Raw genomic sequence first — 24,856 nt, 5'->3', positions numbered from 1 at the left:
TTTTCTATTTTACTTGTAATTATTAAGTTTCTGTTTCAATATACCTGCAAGCTAGAAAATACTTTTCTTCTTTTGTCTGAGTAGATATTTATTCTCATGTGCTTTTTTTTACTGTTTTAAACTGCACATTTTTATCGTATACCAGGATTTGGAGAATGTTACACCCCCAACACCCCAGCAAGTGACAGTGGATGTCAAGCATGAGGGTAATACTGCAGAGGAAGAGAAGCTTTTACCAGACTATAAAAAGCCACAAGATGTAAGTTGGCTCACTGTTTTAGAGCCGAGAGTTTCTTAGTATACTCTTCTAGGTGAAAGAATGTAAAATATCTTGGGCAAGAATGGCTGTCATTGGTATAGCCATCATCATCTTCATCATGGAATCACCACTCTAATAGTGACACCTTTCTTCCAGCCTTCTAGCGCATGGATATTCCCTTGCATTCCACAAGAATTTGTATTTTAAGTATTAAAACCAACAAAATAAAACTTGTTTTAAGTGAATCATTTAACCATACCTTTATACATTTTATTTTTCCTTTTTACAAAGGAAGCAGAAACAATCCTGAAGGATGAAACTCTAATCTGACTCCAGCCATGTGACACTGAAGAGCCTAGGAAAAAATAACCACCTTAAAAATGGGTGTTGAGCATTAGAGGATAATTCTACCCACCATGCCTGCAAATGACTGTGTTTTCCTACTGTAAAAAAATTTATATATAAAAATGTGTAAGCTAAATATTTTAACTTTGGACTGGAACTTGATGTGAAAAATATAGTTTGCTGTCTTAAAATGCCTACAGTAGCAATACAAGCTTCTTTATTACTGACTCAGAAATATTCTGCAACTGGGTTGTTACAGCCATCACCTGCAAGGACCTTTTCCTAGGTCCTCTGAAATCCATAGTAATGGATTTTCAGATTTAGAGAATATATTTTTACCAAGTAGTCCAATCTTCCAGATACTTCCTGAACTTCTCTCTCCATTACCAGTATTGCTTCTTTATCATATACTTGGATCAATTTTATTTCTTTTCCCCCCAGTGGAACGAAAAGAAAATACTATCAGCTAGTTATAGTGGGGCTATTTTGTTTTGCTTTTTTCTGTCTATCAGTGGGATTTGTCTCTATACTATAACCTTAAGAAATCTGTTCATCTTCTTTGCTTTTCCCTTCCATTTCCTTTCATTCCTCTGGAAGTCAGATTGTAACTCATAGCACTTTAAACAGTACTGTAGTTCTTTGATCTGGTGCTTAGCCAGTGAATTTGCTCTGCATGGTGAACTGAAGCAAACTGCCAACAATCTCCTTAAGCAAGTAAAATCCCAGGAGAGCTCTATTCTCGCTTTAGGTTGAGCTTGTTGTTTAATGGGAAAACAACATCTATTTTATGACTATTTTAGGAAGTTTAATAAGATGCTCACTATAAAAGAAATAGATCTGAAAGTATGAACATATCTGAACTGAAAGTACTTACCAGAAACTGATTCTTATTTTCTGTATGGAATTGATGTTTCTTTCAGTGTTTCTCTCTATTGTGATCCCCTCACAGAATTTTTACTTTTCTTGGATCATAAATCCATATGATTGCACAGATCATCTGGGTGCCTTGACAAGTGTGATACTGCAAAAATTGGGTTGGCCTGCATTTCTTAGGCTGTTATGAAATGTATGTGAAATCTACAGACATCTTTTAGGAGATAGCCATGAGCAGTTCCAATGTCACAAGCTTACAATCAGTTACTAAGTTTAGGGTTACTTTTAAAGGTCCTTTGGATACAATTTCTGTTGATAGACTTTTTCTTATTTTTCGTATATCAGCTTGTCAGTAGTTCACACTAAAATAAGAAGCTTTGGAAATGCAGTCCCTGAACTCAGATATAAGATTATTACTCTGAGATTGAAAGCAAAACATGACATTTTCTTTGATAACAAAGGAAAAAATCATACATTATTGGACAAATCTTGTCACAATGTCCTGTGTTAAACAGGAGTTCAGAAATAAATTGTTATTTTTGTAGGGAATCATCAATGTGTTGAAATTGTAGCTATTGAAGCACTTATTTTTCAGCTACAATCACAGCCAGTTTTATTTACTATTTATAAATGTCAGTAGAATTATTCACTGAAATTAAATTAAAATAAAGCATTATTCCTATGAAGCTCAGTATATGCTTCTGTACAAAGTGTAGCAGACCTAATTACTTAAAAGAGAGGACTGTGAAAACATCTCACTATTTTTCCAGCATACTGAAGGACATCCTAATAATTCTAGTCATTATATGCTTCCATGGATGCTCAGTACTCCCAAGCATATTTTCATTTCACTTTCAGACAGGTTGTCCCATAGATGGGTAATATAAAAAGGACATTATTAAAATTTCTGTATTATAGTAGACTATTTAAGAGATACAGAAGAAACATACAAAGTCTCAAAATTAAAGAATTTATGAAAAATCTCTGAAAAGCAGAAGAGCTATAAAGTTTGTAGAATTATCTTCTGGACTGTTTGTCATTTTACTATGTCTGTTTGTTGTTATTTGTTCTAATATTCTAGGGAGACAGACTGAATTGTCTTTCCATCTGAATTTCTTCTCAAGAATTTCAGATTTGTTTATATAAAAAACTCTCGTAACAAAAATCAATATATTTGTCTGTCTTTAAATTTAGTTTTATTTCTCATGGGTAACTGTTTTAATTTTATGCGAGAATTGCATGTGGTGTTTATACATGCATGTTTTTTTATATGCAAACTAGACCTTGTGTGAATGTATTCTAGTAGCTGGTCTTCAATTGATGATCTTCCTCAGATTTTAAACTATCAAAACCAAATTAAATTCCCAAGTTTGATTTCTGTGCTACAGTCACCTTTAGCAGTTACTGAGACTTTAAGTTATGGCATAATGTTTTAGAGGCAAAATGACAGGATTAGCACAGGACTAAGCAACAGCTTGTGGGCAGAAGAACAAATTCCCTTTAGCTTAATAGGCATCTAACAGAACAAGCCAAAACAAAGTAAACCAGAATGTATTTGGACCCTGCGCAGATTTTGAACAAAGTTGATTGTTCTACTTAAGGGAAAAAAAAAAATAAAAATGCAGGGGTGGGGGGAATGCTACGAGAATCATCCTTCAAACTAAAATATCTAACTTAAATACTGGGCAGGGAGTGAGAGGTCCATCAGATGCTAGAGAGAAAATGACAGCTCTCTGAATTACATACCAATGAAAGAAATTGGAGACACAGAATAAATCCAGATTCCTCAAAAATTATTTCATGCAAGCTTAAACAGTAAAAATATTCAGTGTAAACTATGCTTCACGGACCACAATATTTTCTAGAAAACATAGGAATAATGTGCTGAAAAGTTCTCCTCTGAAGCAGAGTTTTCTACAACTTCCATTTGCTCTTAACTTTGAGCTTCACTCAATTCTCTGAACAGTCAATTAAATTAAAACCTACCTCTGCATACTTCTTTAAAGTGCATCACTTTCAAACAGCCTCAGAGATTTTAATTTAGAAACATGTCAGATATAGACACACACATGTATATATATATATAATGCAACAAGCTAAGCTATGCTTGCTTTTGCTGTTCAATTCTGTCTAAACACACCTGCTTCAAAACACAGAGCTTATATTTAAAATTTTTCTTTCAGAATTATTGAATATCTTGTCATTCTTTCATTGTGTGATATACCATCGAGATTAATGAACCATCAAGGTTCTTTTTTATGTCACCCATCACCTCCATTTTATTTTTGATGAATTATTTAAGCACAGTACCCTAAAAATCTGATTTTTTTTTTCCAGGTTAAAACTCTTATTGTCCTATTTTTTTTTCAATTAAAAATACATCTGCAAGTCAAAGATGCTTGATTATAGTTTCTAACCAAGGAATCAGGATACTATTCTACTGTTAGTATAAGGCATTTATGAGAAAACAATGAACTTGTCAAACATGGTTTATGAACATTTCCAAACAAGAACATATGATTTGTTGGGGAGAAATGATGGTAAGAATTCCAACCAGATAGCCAGAATATAAATTATAATTCTGATTTATAGATTTTTTTCAATATCAAATATTGTTTCATAACTTCCAGTTGCAATCTAGATTATTTCCAAATCTGATGAGATGATGATAAATCTGAAGATACACATTCAAGAAGAAAATAGATAAAACCAGAAAATGGTGGGGGCATTTAAGTTAAAAATACAAAATCTTTGTTCCACGTACATGAGAAAATTGAAGTGTATCAAATTTTTAGAATCAAGTAAGAGCACAACTAAAATCAATAAGCACTACACCGGTAAAAAGAGAAAAGTGGGAACAACCATTGGATTAAGTGATAGGACTGGGACAAGTCCTCCAGAATGTTGCTTTTAGGTGACCAAGTTTAATTTCAGCTTCGTTAAGTACTTGAATTCTTCTGTGGTTCTGGGTGTACATAAAAAATATTTTGAAATATAATTTTTTAATTTTATTGCAAAATTGTTGCAGAATTAATCAGAGGTGAGTTATAAGTGGTAGGATTACACTGTAGGTTAATATAAGTATAGAACTAGAATTTCATACCTTTCACATGTTCCCTGATTTCCAGCAGTGGCCCCCTGAAGGCACAAAAAATCAAGTTATTAGCTTTCAACATTTCTCTGTAAAGAACATGTTTTTTTCTTCTTCCATTGTATCCAAGCAATCATTTTAGTATTCTAAGAAGTGAGTTTGGGATCATCTTTAGCAGAAATACGAAGGCAGAGACACTTGTATATGTAGCAGATGGAAGATTTACGGTCTTGTAAACCACACCTGGTATCCCTGTTAGTGGTATAATTTCAGAAAAGTCTTGGAGATTTTACCATTTTATTGCATAGTAAATCAAGTGACAAAAATTATTTGTTACTGCTGAGAAGTATTATGTAAAAAAAAAAAAAAAAAAAAAGAAAGGGGTTACTTAAATAGTGATATTTTGTATACTTCTAAATAGGTTGGTTGATACACATTATTTTACCTTTCTATGTTTCTTTCCTTATATTGTTAACCATGAAGCACACAATAAACAAGTCTATTCTTGTTACATAAGGTTCACAGTACATAATTACATATATATTAGCAAAAACCATATCAATACAATATTCACTTGGGTCATTCTCCTAGTCTTCTCTGTATACTTTATTATTTTACGTGGAGGTGGAATTCAGATTCATCCACATTATGCAGGATTTAGTTCAGCTGCCTACACACAGAACATTCATACCTTTTTGGTGTTGGGTGGTTTTTTTTTGTCTGTCCTACAGTTTCTGTTTCAGAACTACAAAGACCTTCTGAAAGCATTGTGGTCTAACTACCATAACATAAGAAGAACAGTAAGAAGATTTGTGCATTCTAGAGCAGGCAAATTTGCAGTAGGTGCTTACATTTAAGTAAACTGATAAAATTTATTGTCAATTTACTGACTGAGACTCAAACAATTTGCTTAAATGTGTTCACCTCATGCCATTTTCCAAATACTCCAGCTGACACTCAGGGTGACATATGTCTGCTTTATATCCCACCTGTCACTTCTGTGTGTATGTTTTGGATATCCCAGCATACCATAATTAGCTCCAGGAGCCCATATTTGGGGCAAATGAACTAAGTCTATGCAGACTAAAATTTAACCTGTTCAGCTGACTAAATTTGCAAGTCTCTTAAAGGCTGAACTAATTCATTCAACTTCCTCAATTCAACTATGATACAGATTTGATTCATTTTTTCAAAATAGGTGCACAACCCATTTGAAATGCTTTTTCATGTCATGTTAGACATCGAGTGCCAGTACAGAACTACACATCTCCTATGCATGTCTTTTGTTGTTTCTGGAAGGTCCACATAGATACTTTGTTAAAGAGATCACTGTTAAAGATCTCATTGCGCACTGAACACACCTAAGTGCAAGTAAACAAATTTCCAGATGCTCACAGACTATAATGGCAGTGTAGACAGATCAATGAGTGCGTGTGAACTACTTAAATATTATAGTAAATTACCTAAGAGGAAGAACAGCTTTACTTTTTGGGCTGATTTGATGGAGACAAATACTGGAGGGCTTCTAAGTTAACTGAGTCTAACATTTTGTAAAATGTTGTGGGAGCAAAAGGGTGTTTCAAAACATGATTATGTACTACCTGATGTAGCTCCAGACACACAGCATAGTGCAATATCATCAAAATGGGTGCATGCTGCCATACTTTATGATCTATACCTCAGAATTCTCAGCAGGACTAAAGGTGGTATTTTAGACCATGCAGTAAAAACTAATACTTTGTAGGATTTCTGAATCTGTTTCATTTTGAGGCATGGTACACTGTGTCCTTTGAGGTCCTTAACCTGAAATTCTCAGCTTCAATTTAAAGAAAACAATAGTCAGGTATTGGTCCTGCTGACTCAGAAATTTACTTTCGTAGCTGATATCCTGCTTGAGCCTGAATACCTTAACATTCACATTTGCTGTTAACCATGTCATTAGAGAATTTGATGTATGATCTTTGGAGTAATTCTTAGGGCAGGAAGAGTAGTGAAGGAAGTGATATTGAGTATTTTAATATGAATAATAACATTATCTAACAGTGCTCAAAGCGTGAACATAGCTTAGGAGAATAAGAAATTACTATAAGTACAATTGCTCACATTTATGAGTTCACACTTCATTGTCTAGGCATATTCACTAATACTTGCTCAGAATACGACATTTCAACACAAATTCCAGAGAGTAGATTCATCAATGGAATACTTATGTACAAGAAATAAAGAAGCATACATTTTTTTCAAATTTTAAACCACTTCTTTATTCAGGATTATCTGAAGTATTTGTTTAGGTTTAGAGTTCTGGTTTGTTTGGTTTTTTTTTTTCCCCTAGCAGCAAAAATACTATACTGGTTCTTCACATTCAGTGCATTTTTTTCTGTAAACTTTAGGACCAGTTCTAATCCATCTTCTATTATTGAAAAATCCTTTTGAGATGTGAGTTTTTAAAAGTTATGAAACTTAAGAGTTCCAGAAATTCTTCAATTCATTCTCATTCGTAAATACCTGAGAAAGAGCTTTTATTTTCTGAATGGATTTGAGGCTTGACTGGAGCATCAATAATGCATAATGCATCTATCTTTACTAAAATCATCTTCTGTTTCATGTAGATTTAGACAACTTCCCATGATTTTTAAGTATATATGGTCTGATTCAGTATAAATAATCGAGTTTCCCAAAACTTTTGGGGGTGCACAGAAGATATACAAAGGAAGTGCTATGGGCAGCTGACACAAGGATGAGATGAGTCACAGACATTCACTTCTGAATTTCGGATATCTGAACACAGGAATTTACAGCTATCTGAGATATCATATCTTGTGCCAACTTAACTTTTTTCTCCTGTCATGTTACCATACACTATTCAGTGTCTGTGTCTTTTTACCATTAAACTGTTGTGCATGTAAACTTTAGATCCATGCATGCAATGCATGCATGCAACTTTAGGTTCCCAGTTATTCTAAAGAAGTCTGATGGCTTTTAGAAATTGGCAGGGAAAGGCAATATGCCTTTGATGGATGCCAGAAACAGGGGTTGTCCTCCTAAGTTTAGTTTGAGTGATTTTCTTTCTCTGAATCTGAAAATGAACCACATTTTTCTTTATTGGTTGTACATCCATTGCATGACACTTCCACAGCATGGCACATTCACACACAAAGCTTCTAAAATTCTATAAAATTGTCCCAGGGCAACTGCCATGAGAGGATTATATGTGCCCTGGAGTACTACATCAGGGTGGAAAAAGCTACAGAGGGGCTGGGAAGAGGCAGTGAAACTTGTGACTTCCCTCAGGCCCTGTCAAGTGCAGCCCAATCTATGCTAATCTTCAACAACACATACAGAAAATACACCAGTGTGGTATTCATTCCAAATTGATTTCATCAGTTTAAAATGAAGCCTTAACAAAAGTGATCTTCTTGGAAAAAAGAAAAAGTTTAAAAATATGTAAATGAAGGTATGTGTTTGTCGTATGAGAAAGTTATTCCTAATAGGAGGTAAATAAGAAAAGAAAAATTGTCAAACAGCTAGATGCTCCTGTCTTTGAGATTGCTTTCCCACGTCTTAACTTTGGAAATAAAAACCATGACTCATGAATATAAAAGATTTCCTAAATCCATGTACCAGTTTATCTGATTTTACATGTGGAATAGTGCAGTTTTACTTACATTCTTTAGAGTGCCTCCTTTACCAGGCGATTTCTCAAAAAATGCCCCAAATGGCACAACAAATATCAATGTCACAGTGAATATCAATGGCACAATGAAGCCAATATAACTTTCTGTATCCTAAAGAGAAAACATGTCTTGTTCTTTTCCTACAGTCAATATTTATGTCTTCTATCTTCAACCCAGAGTTCTAATAATTTTTTAGTACACAGGTTACTTGTAAAGCTCTGTAGCACAGTATCAAGCTTAATGCCAATGCATTTTAAAAGTATACAATTTCTTCTGACAAACAAAAAGGAACATTAAGAATGTAATGTCCAGCACTATAACATAATTGCATTTCTCAAAATTCTTATGAAAGAATGATCTTAGAGACATATGACAAATTTGAAATATGAAACCACATAAAAAGAAATGTTTCACCAAATATTTTTACTGCTTTAAAAATAGCAATTTCCTTCTTTATCATTAAAATATCTCAGAAATTAAAGAAATAATGAAATATCGAAATAGCTGTAGGTTTCAGAAGAATTTGGGGGCAACTCTTTCTAAATTTTTTGTGTTTCCATTATAGTAGTATAATTAGGCATATGAAGCTAAACAGCTAAAACTAAATGAGACATGCATTTGACACTGAGCTGTAAAGCTGCCAGGAATAAAGGAGTGCCTACATTTATTAATCAAACTTCTGACAACTGAAGAGTGAAATGGGTCTTAAAATTCTGAGAGTAATTTTAGATAGAAGTAACTATGATCTGATAAAGTACATATTCACTGACAGCATATGATCCTGCTTCACATCTGCCCAACACTGCTGTCCTGGAAAAAGTAAGAGAACCAATGTGGACTTCATCCAGCATTCAATCTACCAGAAGATAAATATAACCCTTGTTTAATATTAGAACTTTCATATAACTTCAGCAAAAAAACCCAAAAAGCAATACTTTGAAATGCTAACAGTTACAACTGGTCTTTTTCCAATGTCACAAAAGATCCATTAAGCCTTTTCTAAGAGAGAAAACAAAAACTTAAATGCGTATATTATGGTATAAATCTTTGGAAACATAATATTTCATTGGATAAATATATAAACTAAAAATAACCCTTACTGATCAGAGAGACATGTTGACTTGTGAAAACAAAATCATTGGCGAAGTAATATTTTTTTTTTTTTTGTGGTAGGTTTTTGATTTTTTTACTGTGGGGAATGTTTGATTGGTAGATTTTCTTTTTAATTGCAAGGAGAATGATGGATGTTGGGACAAGGGATTTTGGGGTGGTGGTTTTATATAAGCCCTTCCATTTTCTTTCACTGGACAGTGTTAGTGTGTAAGGACTAGAAATCAGTCAGTTATATCTTTACTTAAAATACTGAGCTGGCCAGGGTGCAAGACCAAATTATTCAACAGTTCTCATAGGTTTGATCCTGGTAAAGCAGTGCTTTCCTGTTAAAACCTTAGGTACTCCTAAGACTAAGCATAAGAATACACTGTCATTAAAATGATTGCTCCTTTCACTTTCAACAGAGCAAATCTTTTTATCAGAGGCAGGGATTAGAGCTGTATGGATTAAATAATTTCCATGTTCTTTGTCCTCAGGAACAACAAACCATGTTCTTAATTTTCTAGGATAGACATAGACCTCATCCCTCCAAAGCCACAAACCACCAAATTTGCCTCTGGCATTTTTTAAATCTAGTGCTCAGTATTTTGCAGAGAGATATAAGTCAGCACATGAGTAGGATGTGTTTTGCTTCCACTAGTCAGTTAGCAGAGAACTGATTCTGCTGAGTAACTAATTCTAGTAAAAAGAAACATAAGAGCTGTAATTTTACCTTGTTTTCTATATTCTATTGTTGCATGCACTATTCCTATATACTATGTGACTTGCAGTTGAGAATACAGTATTGGAGCTGGTTTCACAAATAAAAGTCTGTCTCAGGAAAACAATAATAAAAAAAAATTGGCATCTGAATAATATAACAAGTAATGATATATGGAGAATTTAGATAAGTGTTGACATTTTAGATAAGTGTTGAAAAGTACAGATGTGTAACAAAAGTCTTATACAAAATATCTGCCTGCTAGGCCAAATTTTCCAGCTCTGTATAATGTAGTTCTGCAGTCAATTGCAGAAAAAATACATATTCAATGAGAATTAAAAGAATATTCAATATGATACCAAACTGCTCAGTTTGGAGTCTTATGTGCTGTTATCAATTGTGCCTTAAACTAAACTGTATACCTAAGAGTAAACGTCAAGTTGTTCCCCTCATTGCATGTAAGGAACTCAAATATGCTTCCCAACTTCTTTCTCTTTTCCCTCTTTCACACCTCAGTGGAAGGAGTTTTCCAACACACATGACCCCTCTGCACCACAAATGTGTATGTTTTCCTCAAAGTTGCTGGATAAAATGATGCAAAAAGGATCCATGGCACACAAAGATTGCCTGTATGGCCAGTATATTGAACAGTGCTGTGGCACAGCTCAGAAACCATGGACATGACCTGCGAATGCCTGTGACTGGACAGAATATCAAATGTCTGTGGTTAGAGAGAGCACCAGCACTCTCGTGAGATTTGTAGTTCTCTCTTTTTGCTGTCAGACTACAAGTGACACAGAATATTTCCTCTGTGGAGTCCTGATTCCTGCCAAATTTAGATCTAGCAGTAGTATTTTACTTAAGTAAAACAGTTTCTATCAGTATGTATCTGACCTTTCAAGAAAGAGTTTGTAGGAAGTTTGATTGCAAAGTATGCCTGTTTGACAAATTTAGAAATAGACCAGTCTGTTATACTTACACCTCTTTCTACACAATTTATCACTTAAAATTAATAACAGGAAGGATAATATAATCATTCTATGATTTAATTTGAATTTATCTTAACTGCAGTAGAATTCATTCTCCTTTTGCTAAAAACATTTAGAGTTTGCAAAATTAGATCACTAGAGTTGGTAGTGAATGTGTATCTGCTGCTATGCTTAAATGAGATGGCATTTTCTAGATTCCTTAAAATAGTGGGGTTTTCTGAGCTTTTTCTTTTTTCTTTTTTATTTCTGTTGGCATACTGTGCCACACAAGCTGTACAGGATACAATTCAAAATTTGATAGATATGGTAGCTCACCTTAGCACCTACCGAATGCCAGGAAGTTAGGTTACATATAAAACTCAAAAAATTAAAGAAAAAATTGTGTCTGTATTTTCAGAAAGACAATGTTTGATGACTGAATAAAAGTAATTTTGTAATGTAATCCAAATACATTCATGCACCTTTAAATATTCATACAAAGCTAACCATAGCTGAAACACTCAACATCTTACCAATCTCTTAAACAGTCTCATTGTCATAGTATTATTATTAAAGTTATTTCATAATGATTTTGTAACGATGCATTCCTTTCAAACATAATTTTCTTATTAATATCCTTTATTAATATCAGTATCTTCAAAAAAAGTAGAAGGATTCATCTTTTGTGATAAACTGCCTTAAACTCCTAATATGAGAGCCTCCTCTATTCTGTCTAACTTCAAAGTTTCCTTTTTATTCTGTGAAGCTTTTATAACATTCCCAGGAAAGCAATTCAGTTTCTCCATCCCCTATTAATTCGATCAGGCATAATTCAATTAGCATTATTTGTTATACATGCAATGTATAATAAATTAGTACATAAATACATAAAATATGTAATCATAAGTTATGAATGGCAATAACAAATATTTGTGTTTCCCATTCGAGTTTAAGAAGAGATATATTGTTAAATCTTTAACTGGCTTCTTTCGTTTCTCCTTTTTTTAGTAGTCATTAGACATTACTCTAATGACAGCACTTTTATATCCCTGCATTTCTATCATAAGCATGCTCCAGAGTCCTGTAGCCCATTTGTTTACCTTACAGCTGAAGTTTATCTCCACTAAACTTAATTGAAAACACAGTCTGACCTCCTTTAAAACTGGAAACATACAAATTCAGATCTTAAAAAAACCACCAGACTTTGAATTTCCAAGTATTTTCTAGGAAAAAAAAATATATTCTTTAAAATTTTCCTTTCAAAAGGCATCTAGAAGACTGAATGACATTGGTACAGATTAAAAATGGATATTTCCTCTTCTCCTGTTGTTGATGTTCAGTTATGAATTGTTAATATAACTTGTATTAGTTTTTCATGGAATTTCATTGTTCATATATGAGGCAAATGAACAATCAGTTAGGAACAGCTGAGCAGAACTAGAAAACTGGTAAGATACACAAATATTTTTTCACCTTTAGTGGAGAGTCCCCTTATATGTTTCACTCTAGTATATTTGCATATGTGGGTCATGGTAAACACATACAACTGTGTGTGAGTCCGTGCACACACACTCTCTTTGTCTTTATATGTGAATGGCAGGGGGCTGGGACACAAACAAAATATCCTAGCAGTTGAATTGTTCCCAGGAAATTAGTTTGCTAGATGTTACTCCACCATTTTTTTTTTTTGTTTCAATTTGATGTGTGTAGATTTACAGATGAAATCAAAGTGGTTTTTTAGTTATATTAGCAAATGACAAGTGTACCCTTCCTTGTTTCTGTGTAATTAATTCTTTAGTAGGTGTTCACAGCACACATAAAAGAGAAATGAAACAATATTATTTTTGCAGTATTTCTCTGTGTTCAAACCTGACATATGAAAGAACTTATTTAAGGAAATGCATAAACCACAATTATATTCTTTTTTTTTCACCTCCTCCCACATTCTGGATAAATTCTGAAATATTTTGTTTGCCCCTTTTCCACTTTCCCTATGATGTAATCCATTCTTATTTTTATATTTCATCCTGCAATTTGTCTAAATTGTTTCTATATTAATATTCTAGAAACTAAATGACTACCTTACAGCTTCTATTCAATTACTTTAATTCTATGTTATTCATCTATTAGAGAAACAATCTAGAAAATATTATTTCATAGAACATTAAATGTCTTAAAAGCCTCTATAAAAAGAAGAGAAAAAAGAAATTATTTCACTTAATTTCATTTTGTTTTGTCCTTGAAGAAGATTTTTTTTTTGAAAATGTCTACCTGAAATTAGGTGGTTTGTCATTTTCAAATGATTTTTACATCCCAGGATACATTAAAAAAAAAGCCCCAATCTAACACTGGAAAACAAAAAACAAGAAGTTACAAGAAACTACAATGATGTGCATGACTTTAATTATTACACTCAAAAAAAACATGCCTATCATCTTTTAAAAATATACATCAAGGAGAAAAATCATTGTGGTGGCATTTCATGCATCATTATAAAGGATCTTACTTTTGACAGGCTGTCTGAGGCAAAACTTTTCTTTCATTAAAACAGAAATTCTTCTTAAATTGAAAAAAACCAAAACTACACTGATCTGTTCTTTGAGGTTTATTCATTCTCAAGGGCAAATAATTTCACTTTTTTTTTTTTTTTAATCTTCATAAACAGTTTCTATATTGAATTTTGTTGTTGTTTTGTTTTTGTTTTTTTTTTTAATACTGTCCTTGAAAGTGGCCTAGAATTGTCTCTTAGAATGTAGACTTATTAAGCATGAATAATTTGACTCGTAAAATGGTTTAGGATATTGTTGAGGTCTGAAAAGTGAATTTGAAACATATCCTTTGAATATTTCTATCAGGGGTCACACAAAAATACAGACTGTAGAGAGGGGCAAGAGCTGTGTTAAGAGAAGACTGTAGTTTCGGCTACTACAGATCTTTACAGTAATTTATACTGCTTCCTGCCTGCAGGCAGGCGAATAACCCAATCAAAGGTGAAGCACTTGAAGCAAAAGACCAATGAACAAAACCCAGGCTACTCTAACTCCCAGCAGACTTTCTTAGATGTGGTACTGTAGAGACACCAAATATTCTGATCTTCTGCCCTAAGAAAAAGTGCCCACTCACAGAATTTGAAAGGAGTAATAACTAAGTTCCCTTGTGTATTTCTAGTGAGTCCAACGTCTGGGTGTGAACTGCAAATGAAGGTCTAAGTATCTACAAAAAATGTGGGCTATATTGTCTGTTTCAATGTCCTACTGCAGGACAACAAAGGTGTGATGGGACACATAGTGATTTGGGAGCTTTGGAAGACAATGCATGAAATCTAATTCCAGTTGATCACAGAATCACAGAATGGCTTGGGTTGGAAGGGACCTTAAAAAAAATCTATATTTTTTAATTATTTGTTTTGTGGTGTAGCAGAAGATCATATAAATCAAATACTATGCTGCTTTTATAATTCTAGGAATGAGAAATACAGGAGATAAAAATAAAACTTGCATATTTAATGGAATTAGATTATACCTGCTTCCCAAATAAGTCATTAAGTCAATATAATTTTGGTTAACTAAAACCCTTTAAAAGTTAGAGCTTTTCTAACACAGGCAATTTTGTTTGAACTGTTAGGAAGTGATTACACAAGCAGATCACAGGGCAGATCTGAGGAAGGGGTGATGTCTGGTGGGTGGAGAGTAGGAGATGAGCAGTTGCTCTTGAAACATGAGCTGACTGTCACCACTGTTCATGCTGAACAACTCTGGATATTTTACATTTAGTATCATACAGAAGGAAGGACCGAGGAGAGGAGAGAATGATAGGATATGGGTGAACAGGATGAAATTCTCAGTTATACATTCAAGAAGTTGGTTTGAGACAGAGGGACAACATAGAGTGGAGTTTATTTCAAATGTGTGTCAATGAAAGGTATCAGAGAAAGTAGACAGCTTGAAAAACATTGATGATCACTTCATCAAGTGATTATTCAGTGTATCATGTGGAGTTGGGCACAGCCAAAGTCTGGAGAGCAGGTTTCTCACCTGTAATTTCTTAAGTCTTTATCAAATACAAATACACACTAAAGTACCAGCTCAGAGAGAGGACAGGGAAAGAGTGAGGTAAGACAGTACAAAATCAAGGTGCCAATATTTGTGCTCTAATGAAACAACTCTTTTCTTTCTTCTCAACATGTCAAGGATGAATGTTTCCACACTGAACTGTCTTCATATGAACACTTAATTATTTTCAACATATTTTTCACTTCTTCACCACTGCAAACACACGTTGCTGTGACTGACTTATCTTAAGTGAGTAATTAAAATATAAACCTCTAAAATATCAATACAGCTGGCATAAAATCTTTTTGGTGTGTAGGACAGAAGGTAGAAAGACTGTGGCCTCAAGGCAATATATTGTGCCAAAAGGCTCATAGAGTTGCATTAAGTATTATTACACTGTCTATTGACATTATGCCCTCGGGATTTTCAAAGGACTCTGAGCATGATCTCTAGATTGCTCACAATTTAGCTAGTGCACGCTAATATACTACTTCTATAATACTCATGGGTAGGCCACAACTGAGTCTTTTCTTGCACTGGCTAGTAAGAGTGTCAAATTACCAGACTAAACCAAGTGAAAGGGAATGCTAATTAAAAGGGTAGGATGTGTTCCATTTGTTCTAATCAAAGAGTGCTTAATCCCTTCATAAGCTGGCCAGCTTTGTTGGGTGAAATTCTGAACAACCTTGTTACTTTTGATAACTGTAAGCCACTGACTCATGGCCCCTTGACAGCTAGCTGAGCATGTAATAACATTTCTCTTTATTTGGGGGCTGGCTTAGCTAGCTTTATAATAGATTATCGTGGATGTTGAAGTGAAATGTTAGTCTTTTTTAAAGCACTATATTCCCTGGTAATTAAGGATATAAAAAGGGCACTGAACACAATGCAGCTTCAAGGTCACCTGGTGTCTTCAGTTTGTGTAAATAAGGTATTAACCATAGGTTTATTCTGCAGTGCTAATAGCAGAAAGACAGCTCTTCTATTACCAGTACATGAGAAATTCACTGAAAGATATTTTTAACTGCAAAGAAACACCTTTTGCTTCAATTAGAAGACCCATTAAATTGTAAGTACTTTTAAAAGAAGACAGAAAAGGTGGAAATACATTGTGGAAAAAAAGGCAAAACAAAAAAGAAAAAAAAAACCTGAAGTAAGCAGAACAGTACTGGACAAAATACAATCAAATGACATTGCACAACTATCTCTGCATAGGAACAGATTGCTTGGTGTAACAAGAACCTTAGTGAAATCCCAGCTCTATGCATAGTGAGTCTAGAGGGACTGAAAACCAAGATTCATTTCAACATTCAGGGCACTGATGCTTTTTTGCAGTGTCTGTTCTGTCATCTGTCTATTCCACTGTAAATGTAAAAGTTTGGAGAAAGGAGTTTCCTGTGTATTATGTACTAACTTCCTAACAGGTAGGGGAATAGGGAACAAGAACTACCTAAACTAAGAATGTAAAACCCTTTACAAAATAGTTTAAAAAAAATGAATAGTTTAAAGAAAGAGGGGTCTGGCATCTGAGTGAAAAATTATATGGGGGATGAGAAAGGGAATATAATATTTAAATGCAACCATTAAGAACAACCAGTGTAAAGGCAGTCTGTGATGTCTCTGTACATCTGGGTTTATTAGAAGACTACAGCTTTGTTTTTGAAAAAGCCAGCGTAAGTAGGTCCTTTATTGCACTGTGCCCTGATCAAGAAACTGGTGCTACCTTTCAGGTCTGCTAATTCAGTAGTTTGCTTGACAGTACTCAAAGACAAATGTGTGAAGTTACTTAAAGGAAAGCAATTCCAAGCATACCTACACCAATATATGATACAAGCACAATGTGAAGTGCAATTGTCACAAACTAAACCAAGTAAGGATCAGATTTTCTGGAAGGACAATTTTTCATAAGGAAATCAGTGAATCAATTGAGTAGTTTGTCCAGGGAGACTGGAAGGGAGCTTCAAGACCTTACTGCCTAAAGACTTGAGGAACATAATCTGCCCAATGTTTTGCTAGGCTGGGCCATAACTCTACTGAGATTCCTCCCAAAACTTAAATATTTACTCATAGTAGAACTGCTTCTGTAAGAATGTAAGCAATTTCTAAATCTTAATTCATTGATACAAGCATTGCCTAGGTACTAAGTTTTAAGCCAAGCAGGTTAACTCAAACAACATTCAGACAAAGCACTTGACTCCTGTTTCTTTCCTATGAGTTTAAAGAGAGAGAAGAAATGAAAAATTAACTGGAAAAATGAAATATATAACACTTGAACCTAGAGAAAGAAGAGTGCTGTGTTAGAAAGCTATTTAAATCTTAACTGTTTTGCCAATTAAGAAAAAAATTGCATGCATAGCAGATAAAATGAAAGATACAGTAGATACAAAATTTGATTAAAATGTTCATAATGAAGACAAATAATCATGCTTGCAACTTAAAAACACAGAGTCCCAACATCATGTAATCATCCAAATTATTCTCATCATGAAATCATGTCTAGACATGGTAATAACAATGCATGGTTTATTTATATTCAGTTATTAAGAATACCCACTTTCTCCATACAGAATAAAATGCTATCTCATTCCTGAAATGTGTGTACAAGACCTGATTCTGCTCTTAATGACTTCAAACACAGAAATTAAGCTCTAGAAAGACAAATTATTTTTATGCAGAATAGAACAGATGTAGTTGCTCAGAGAATTGCTATGAGAGCTCAAACCAGTAAGAACATAAAAAGCAAGCAACTCTTTTTGGAACGCTCCAAAAGGGAAGGTAGTGCTGCATGTTGTGAAGCACTCAGTCTTCCTCGTAGGCAGACTGAGTCCTTCTGAGAACCTGGAGTGCACCAAATTTCAAAATTCTCAGCCTAGAAGACAGGCAAGCAAGCTGCTCTGCTGGGTACAAATGTTTTGCCAAATTACAGAAGTAGGATACAGTAGAAGATTAAACCACCTGAATTCTGGTGTCTCCATATGTGCTGCACATATGCACATATGCATATTCTGTACTTCCCATTCACTGCTCTATCCCAAGCATCAGAGCATTCTTCTGTTTCCTCTGAAGCAGTTCAGCTTATTCAAATACAGTGATCAGGTAAAGACAAGCAGTGTGTTGCTTTCTCCACCTATCATCATCATAAATATTCTAATCAAGTATTCAGCACATAGATACTTAAATGGTAACCTATGAAAATTTATTGCAAATATAAAGTACATTAAAAAGTGAGAGAGCTATCTTCATCAATCAGTTTTCATGTATCTAGGATTTTCCATCAAGTAGAATAAAGGAACACTTTTTGAAGGGAGAAAAATCAGCACAATGTGCTTTTCTACCTCAGCTGAATTTACTATACATTCCAAATTTTTCATCCATGGTATACTTCTAATTATAGTTGTCCTTTTCTAAGCTCTCTCATTGTAAACTACATTTCCCATTTTGAACTGAAATAAAGAAAAATACTGGTCTGATTGCTCACATAAAGCTATCAATGTACCAGGTTTGTAGAAATTTACAAATGCAGTATCAGGTAGGGTCCAAAATGAAATACATTTTCTGTGTTATAAGGAGCCAAGCCCTCAACTGCTATAAGAAGATATTTCACCACTGACTTTGTTAAACGAAAATCAGTTTATAAGAATAAGAATTTGGCCAGAATTCTCTGAAAACTATTAACACATGTTTTGATTTATGCAACTGTTGCTGTTTGTTTAAAAATTATATTAGAAGTATAAGGATAAAATTAAATTTCCTAATAAAATAAGAATTTGGTAGGATAATAGAATATTCACTCTAAGGAGTTAATGAATTAAATTATTCACATTGTGCTCAAAAGTGATCTACAGAATCTTTATAATTTATATTTATGTCCCAGGTATTCATTAGTCAGTTAATAAGAATTTTTTCCCCTGTGGGAAATTCATCAAGAAATAAAGAGACAAGCATGAAATACTAATGAAAAGTTTCAACAGATTTAAGGTTTCCTAAAGGCAAGAGCAGGATAATCATTATTTTACTTGCTCACCTTTTTTACTTTATTTACCTTGACTTCTGTGAATTTGTACCTAGAAGATTAGAAAAACAGAAAAAGAGGTCAGGAATTCTAAGAAATAGACATTTTTTGAGAATTCTGCTTAGCCACGCTCTTTTTAGGCATATACTTGCATATGTACATATAAAACTATACCCTTTACTGTCTCTTTGCTAGACTGCGGCCAAATGCCTGCATTCTAGGTGAATTACTGCTACAAAATTTCTTGATTTTATTCTTTGCTCTTATTGCTGCATGTATTCTTCTCTAGAATTATTGCTGCAATATCTTGGACTCATGTCAAAAAAAGATAATACTCAACATTTAGATTTTCTTTGTGGTGGGATTTTACAGATGGTTACAACACTATTCCATTTAACTACATAATTGTAGAATGTCTGGCAACATTTTTGTTCTGCATCAAAACGTGACACAGATGGGAAGTAAGGATGATATAAACTTAATGTGTAAGGTAATATTATTAGAATCACATTTTATATCTTCTTGAGCCAACAATATTCATATTGTCAGTTCTAAAAGGCAAAATACAAGCATGAAGAATTCTACATTTCTCTTGCATATTAAACCTGAGCTCTGAGCTTTAACACAGAAACTTGCTGATTATACACCATTATGCCAGTCATGACAATCTGTTAGTTCATCTGAACTAATTAAACAGATCTGATATCACTATATAACAATATGTGTATAAACATATGTGTAAATATTTATATGAAACTCACATTTTACTAATTATTCTTTTTTAAACCAATCACCAAATAAGGTCTGACAAAGCAAATCACCTAAAGAGTTCTGAGTCCTGAGAAATTAATAAGCAAATGATGAATTTCAGGAGCAGGTTACTGTAAAGTAAAAGAACGCAGAGCTTCTAGCTCAACCCCCAAGGCACTCATTTCTCCTCTCTGAGGGGCATGACCCTGGTCTCTCTCAAGTAGTGCCAGTTAATACTGTGTCTCAGCTGACACTTCTCAGGTAAGCACAGAGTCCAGCTGTAGGAATAAAAACCTCCTTCCCACCATTCCTGCAGGGTAGTGGGAAACAACACACCTTTATAACCAAGCCAAATGCTTGCTGCTTTCTAGGAAAGGAGGAAAGAGGTGCACTTTGTCAGTACAGTTCCATATTCATCTAAGAACTAGCAATTGATAGCAATCAGCATCCCAATTATTTTCTCAGATATGTTTGTCTACACCTGACTGTAATGCCCCTTATTAAGGAAGTTTTGACCATCACAACCACACAGCTTGAGTGGAACTGCAGCCTCTTCACAGTGGGCTTCACATCTCTCCAGTGAAACAACAGGTTCTCCTTTTAACTCCCCATACTCCCCATTCCCACTGTCTATACCATCTCCTCCCTAGGTTACCCATACCAATCAGGCCTCTCGATACTTAAAATAATTTAGTCCTGGTGCAATAGCTAAATAACAAAATAATAGCCAGAGCTGGGTGCCTCTGGAAAGAAGCACTGAATAAAGGAAAACCAGGGATTTTATATTCTTCCTGTCCAAGTGTGAAAATGTCTGGGGATCCTCAGCTCCAGCTGTGCTTCTGAGTGTCTGATCACCTGGCTGTTGCCACAGGTCCCTGTGTTGTCATGTCACTCAGAGCCCAATATTTTCTGAAGATCATCTGGCCTAAAGTTTAAACTTTCTGTATTTATAAATTTTGTGTTGGCCCAGAAGCCAATGAGGCTGGTTTTCTGTAACATTAGAAACTGCATTAATTTTCAGAAAGAATGACATTCTTCTGTTATCCTGCCAGCCAACACCCTAAACCCTACACTTTTCATCCCACATTCTCTACTCCTTTCTTCCCCTTACATTCTTAATGTAACATTCTTAACCCTCTACATTGTCATTCCCCCCATTACATGTATTTCATATTCTCCTACCTCTTTTTTTCTTAAATGCTAACCAATTTCAAGGAATAGTTCTTATTCTGGTTCTCTCTTTTAATTGTATGGGGTACCCATTGTCACAGACTAAAACAGACCTGATTCCCTTTCATACTCAGAATGCTCTTTGGTTTCTCAGATATTTTGGGAAATTATTTCCAATTACACTGCTGTGCAGCATAACAAAGCCTAGAGTAACTCCATTTTGTATGACAACCTAATCCAATAGGTGCATGCTAAGTATGCCATTGCCAGAATGCTTCACTGACTGAACACTTTAGGGAGTACAGGTATTTTCTCCATGTATTTTCTGGAAACCAACAGGGTTTAGGCATATGGCTGCTCAGAATGGGGCAAATTTGGACATGTGAAGAGGTACAGTTCCAAGTGCTTGTATTTGTGGTGTTTATCTATGCAGTCATCTTGCACATATATTTTGGGGAAGAAACTAAGAAACATTTGGACAATATCTTTAAATGAAAGGTTTAACTCTTACATCCCTCATTAAAAACTAATATAGCAGTTGGATATTTGCTATAATCACTCCCAAACTCTGTCTTGAATTCTCTGTCAGAATTTATTTAAAGTACTGCCAATCCTGCTGGAATCAAAATAACTTTAGAAGTAGCATGCTATTAAAATGAGAGCTTCCTTTCATCTGATTTACAAATAGATTACTCAAATAAAATGTCTGTGTAAACACAGGACAATAATAAAGAATCCGTGAGTGTTTCTGGCATTACCTACAGCTAAAACAGCTTGCTATCTTCAAGCTTATGATATCATTAAAGCGAAGAAAGTGGAAAGTCTTACTTCCTTACAGAGCAGCATAAATGAATGTAGTCATTAACACAAAAAAAAAAATAATACCCTTGAGTGAAGAAGGGGCAATCAAGTAAAAAAGGATAGTTATTATATAACAATCATGTTATCATCAAATGATGACTGCTTGATCATGATGGATTAAACTATTGCAACATTTTATTACTTCATATCCCTCCTGCAGTAACATTAGAGCAGAAATCATGTCATTTTTTCCCCTGTAAATTTGGCACCTGCTGACTTAAAGTCATTTATAGGATGTTGTTAAGTTGGTTTCTTAATGCAGGTACTAAGTTACCATTAACACACTTAATGACCATGAGGAATATGAAATTGGATCAATTAAAAGAGGGGGTTAGACCTCCCACAGTTTCTAATCACATGTGGACAACCACTAATGAATTGGAGCTCTCTTGGGTATCTATTCTGAAAATCAAATCTTCTAGACAGTTAATCAATTGAGATAGATATCAGTTGAGCTTATGCTCCACTGAATTCTACTGCATCACTGTTACTTAGAGGAAAAAAAATCAAAAAACCAAAAGTAAGGAGGAGCGGTGGAGGAAATTAAGTTTACAGGGGTTTACTGCAGTTATACAGAGTAAATAATTGTGCTGCTTGTTATTCCTGAAACACAATGGCTGTTTGAGTAGAGGGGCTTTTCAGACTTTCTGTCTGCTGATATTTTCCTTGCAAAAAATAACAAAAAAGTCTACAAGCAAGCAAAAAACTATATTCCATTGCTTTCAGATCTTGGACACTAATACTGCCATGAAATAGCTGTAGGCTAAACATCTTTTTCTGGCACAGACACAGTAAACATTCCTTTTTGCTTCCAAAATATCTACTACCCCATATTGTCACATGTATAGGATTTTATGAATGCCAGGACTACAGCAATGATTTATTTCCAGACTTAATCACACATCACAAAAAGGAGCATGTCGTGATTCAAGGAAAGTAAGAAGAAAAACACAAACCCCTCATAAACTCCCCAAACTAACTGACATTAAGAATATTTTCATGCATTATTTTAGAATGCTAATTAGAGCTGCCAAGCTGAAGATTTGTTATTTGCATACTACTTTATCCACTAGCCTGAAAATAAGTGTTTTGCCAGTATGTTGCCTCAACATAAGTATTTTCTAAAAGTGTGTATTTTCTAAAAGTATGTATTTAAGCAATGTCACATGCATTGACAACTAGAAAGAGCGGTGACTGCTTGCACTGCATGTTCAGCCTATCTCAAATCTCAGGTCTATTGCACCAGTTTCCACAACCAGCTATGGCTCCAGTTTCATTCAGTTTATTTTTCTTATCAGTTTATATGAAATACCAACCAAAAACTCTGAAAAAGAAAAAGTGGTGGATTAACTGGCTATGCAGAGGTGATATACCCAGACCATTCGATATGAAAAGCTGTCCAATCTCTGTGGAGATTTGCCTCTGCAAATCCCCATTTTTGGAAGATTGACTCGCACTGAAAATTACTCGGTGATGGGAAGCTCAAGAGTACATAAATAAGCTATCCCAAAAAGAACATATGACTTTGCTTCTTAGCCAAGAGAGTGCTGCTCAGCAAAAAGTGTGAATACAGCTCCAGATGGCAGCTTTTCAAATTTGAAAGATAAAGATATTTCTCAAACATCTTGCAGGAGCTGCCTACTATCTAACAGAATAGATCTTCAGTCTTTCAGCACAACTGTTTCTGGCTGATCAATGATACAATGAATGTTTAATCATTTAAGTTATTAAATAACAAAATGGATACCTTTCTGACTTACTCCAAATTCCATAAATAATTAAAGATGTTAATAAGTTCAATGGATTCTTCCTTCATTACTAAAGATAATGAAGATGCGGCCTTTGTTTTTCTGAGCTGTGTACCTGGGAACAAAACACTGAGATCTAGAAGTATTAGTGCCACCAGTCCTTCTATCTCTTACCTTTCAAAAATCCAGAATTTAATTACTCTCATTTCCTCTATATCTGAGGAAAAACTATATATAAGAATTGTAGGAAACAGCAACTTATATCTACATTTTTGCTTACTGCTTACAATTTGTGATATTGAAGGCAATACATACATACCTATTTTCAAAAGGATATTTTTAAAGCAATAATTTTACCTTTTGACTAGTCCAGTAAAATTAATGTTATCAAAGTACTTGTATTTTTCTCCTCAAAATGTTTGTATTTCTCTCTTTGAATATATGTAATCACTGTATCTTTTTGTTTAATAAATTACAATGATAACAACTGGGTACTCTTCTGATCTTTGTTACATGTACAGATATCTGTCTGAAGAAGGGTTTTTATATTCCAATGGATAAGACAGCTGATACTCTCATACTCTGGGCTAATGTGGACATGGAACATAGATCATGCTGTTTAAATGTCATGTCTTCAGTGAGTTTTTTTCAACATAGACAGAATTTCTTATGTCTTTGATGGAAATTAATTTACCAAATGTGTCCTAAACAGGCATCTTATGTCTCTACGGTCAATGACAAAGAGTATATGCTATATTGATATGGTGCAAATGTACATGCATTCATGCTCATGCCTTTACTAGGTAAAAATAAGGGGCAACATCATATTTCTAGAATAATTTTTCTTCTTTCCCATCTCCAGTTTCCTCACTAAGGCTTAGCATTTGTTTGCTTTATAAGTTTTTCACCTGGCTCTTTTTAATGGGTAGTCATCCACAATAATTTTAATCACATATTTTCTTGTTCTCTTTCTAGTATTTGCTTAAGCTAATTAGGGTTCACAGCTAATGCACTTGCTCATGTGCTCAAATAACCTGAAGAATGTCCTGCAGCCCAGCCTTATCAATGTCTAGTAAAATCCAGCTCTGTGAGGCAGTCACTACTGAAAGGTCATTTTTGCCCATCATTTTACGTTTTCCATCCTTTCTAATCCCTTTCTCTGACAAGATCCTCGTACCATATCCAGATGCAAGATAAGAGACACAGAGAGAAATTAGCCATCTAGTCCTTTAGAAACAGC

General features: G+C 34.3%; 1 long non-coding RNA gene across 1 annotated transcript in view; it reads right to left on the bottom strand.

Moving 5' to 3' along the window:
• The window catches only part of LOC111926334 (uncharacterized), a 36,979-nt gene that overhangs the window by 817 nt on the left and 11,306 nt on the right, over positions 1–24,856 (bottom strand). Inside the window, exons 2-4 of the long non-coding RNA XR_002862859.2 lie at positions 19,100–19,139; positions 4,581–4,615; positions 519–614 (exon numbers count right to left, since the gene is read on the bottom strand). This is a non-coding gene — a long non-coding RNA (uncharacterized LOC111926334). The remainder of the gene's footprint in view (positions 1–518; positions 615–4,580; positions 4,616–19,099; positions 19,140–24,856) is intronic.

The sequence above is a fragment of the Cyanistes caeruleus genome, chromosome 3 (genome assembly GCF_971803275.1).
Source record: "Cyanistes caeruleus chromosome 3, bCyaCae1.hap1.1, whole genome shotgun sequence".
Lineage (NCBI taxonomy): Eukaryota > Metazoa > Chordata > Aves > Passeriformes > Paridae > Cyanistes > Cyanistes caeruleus.
Note: the sequence above shows the minus strand (reverse complement) of the source record. Positions and strands in the feature narration are given on the sequence as shown.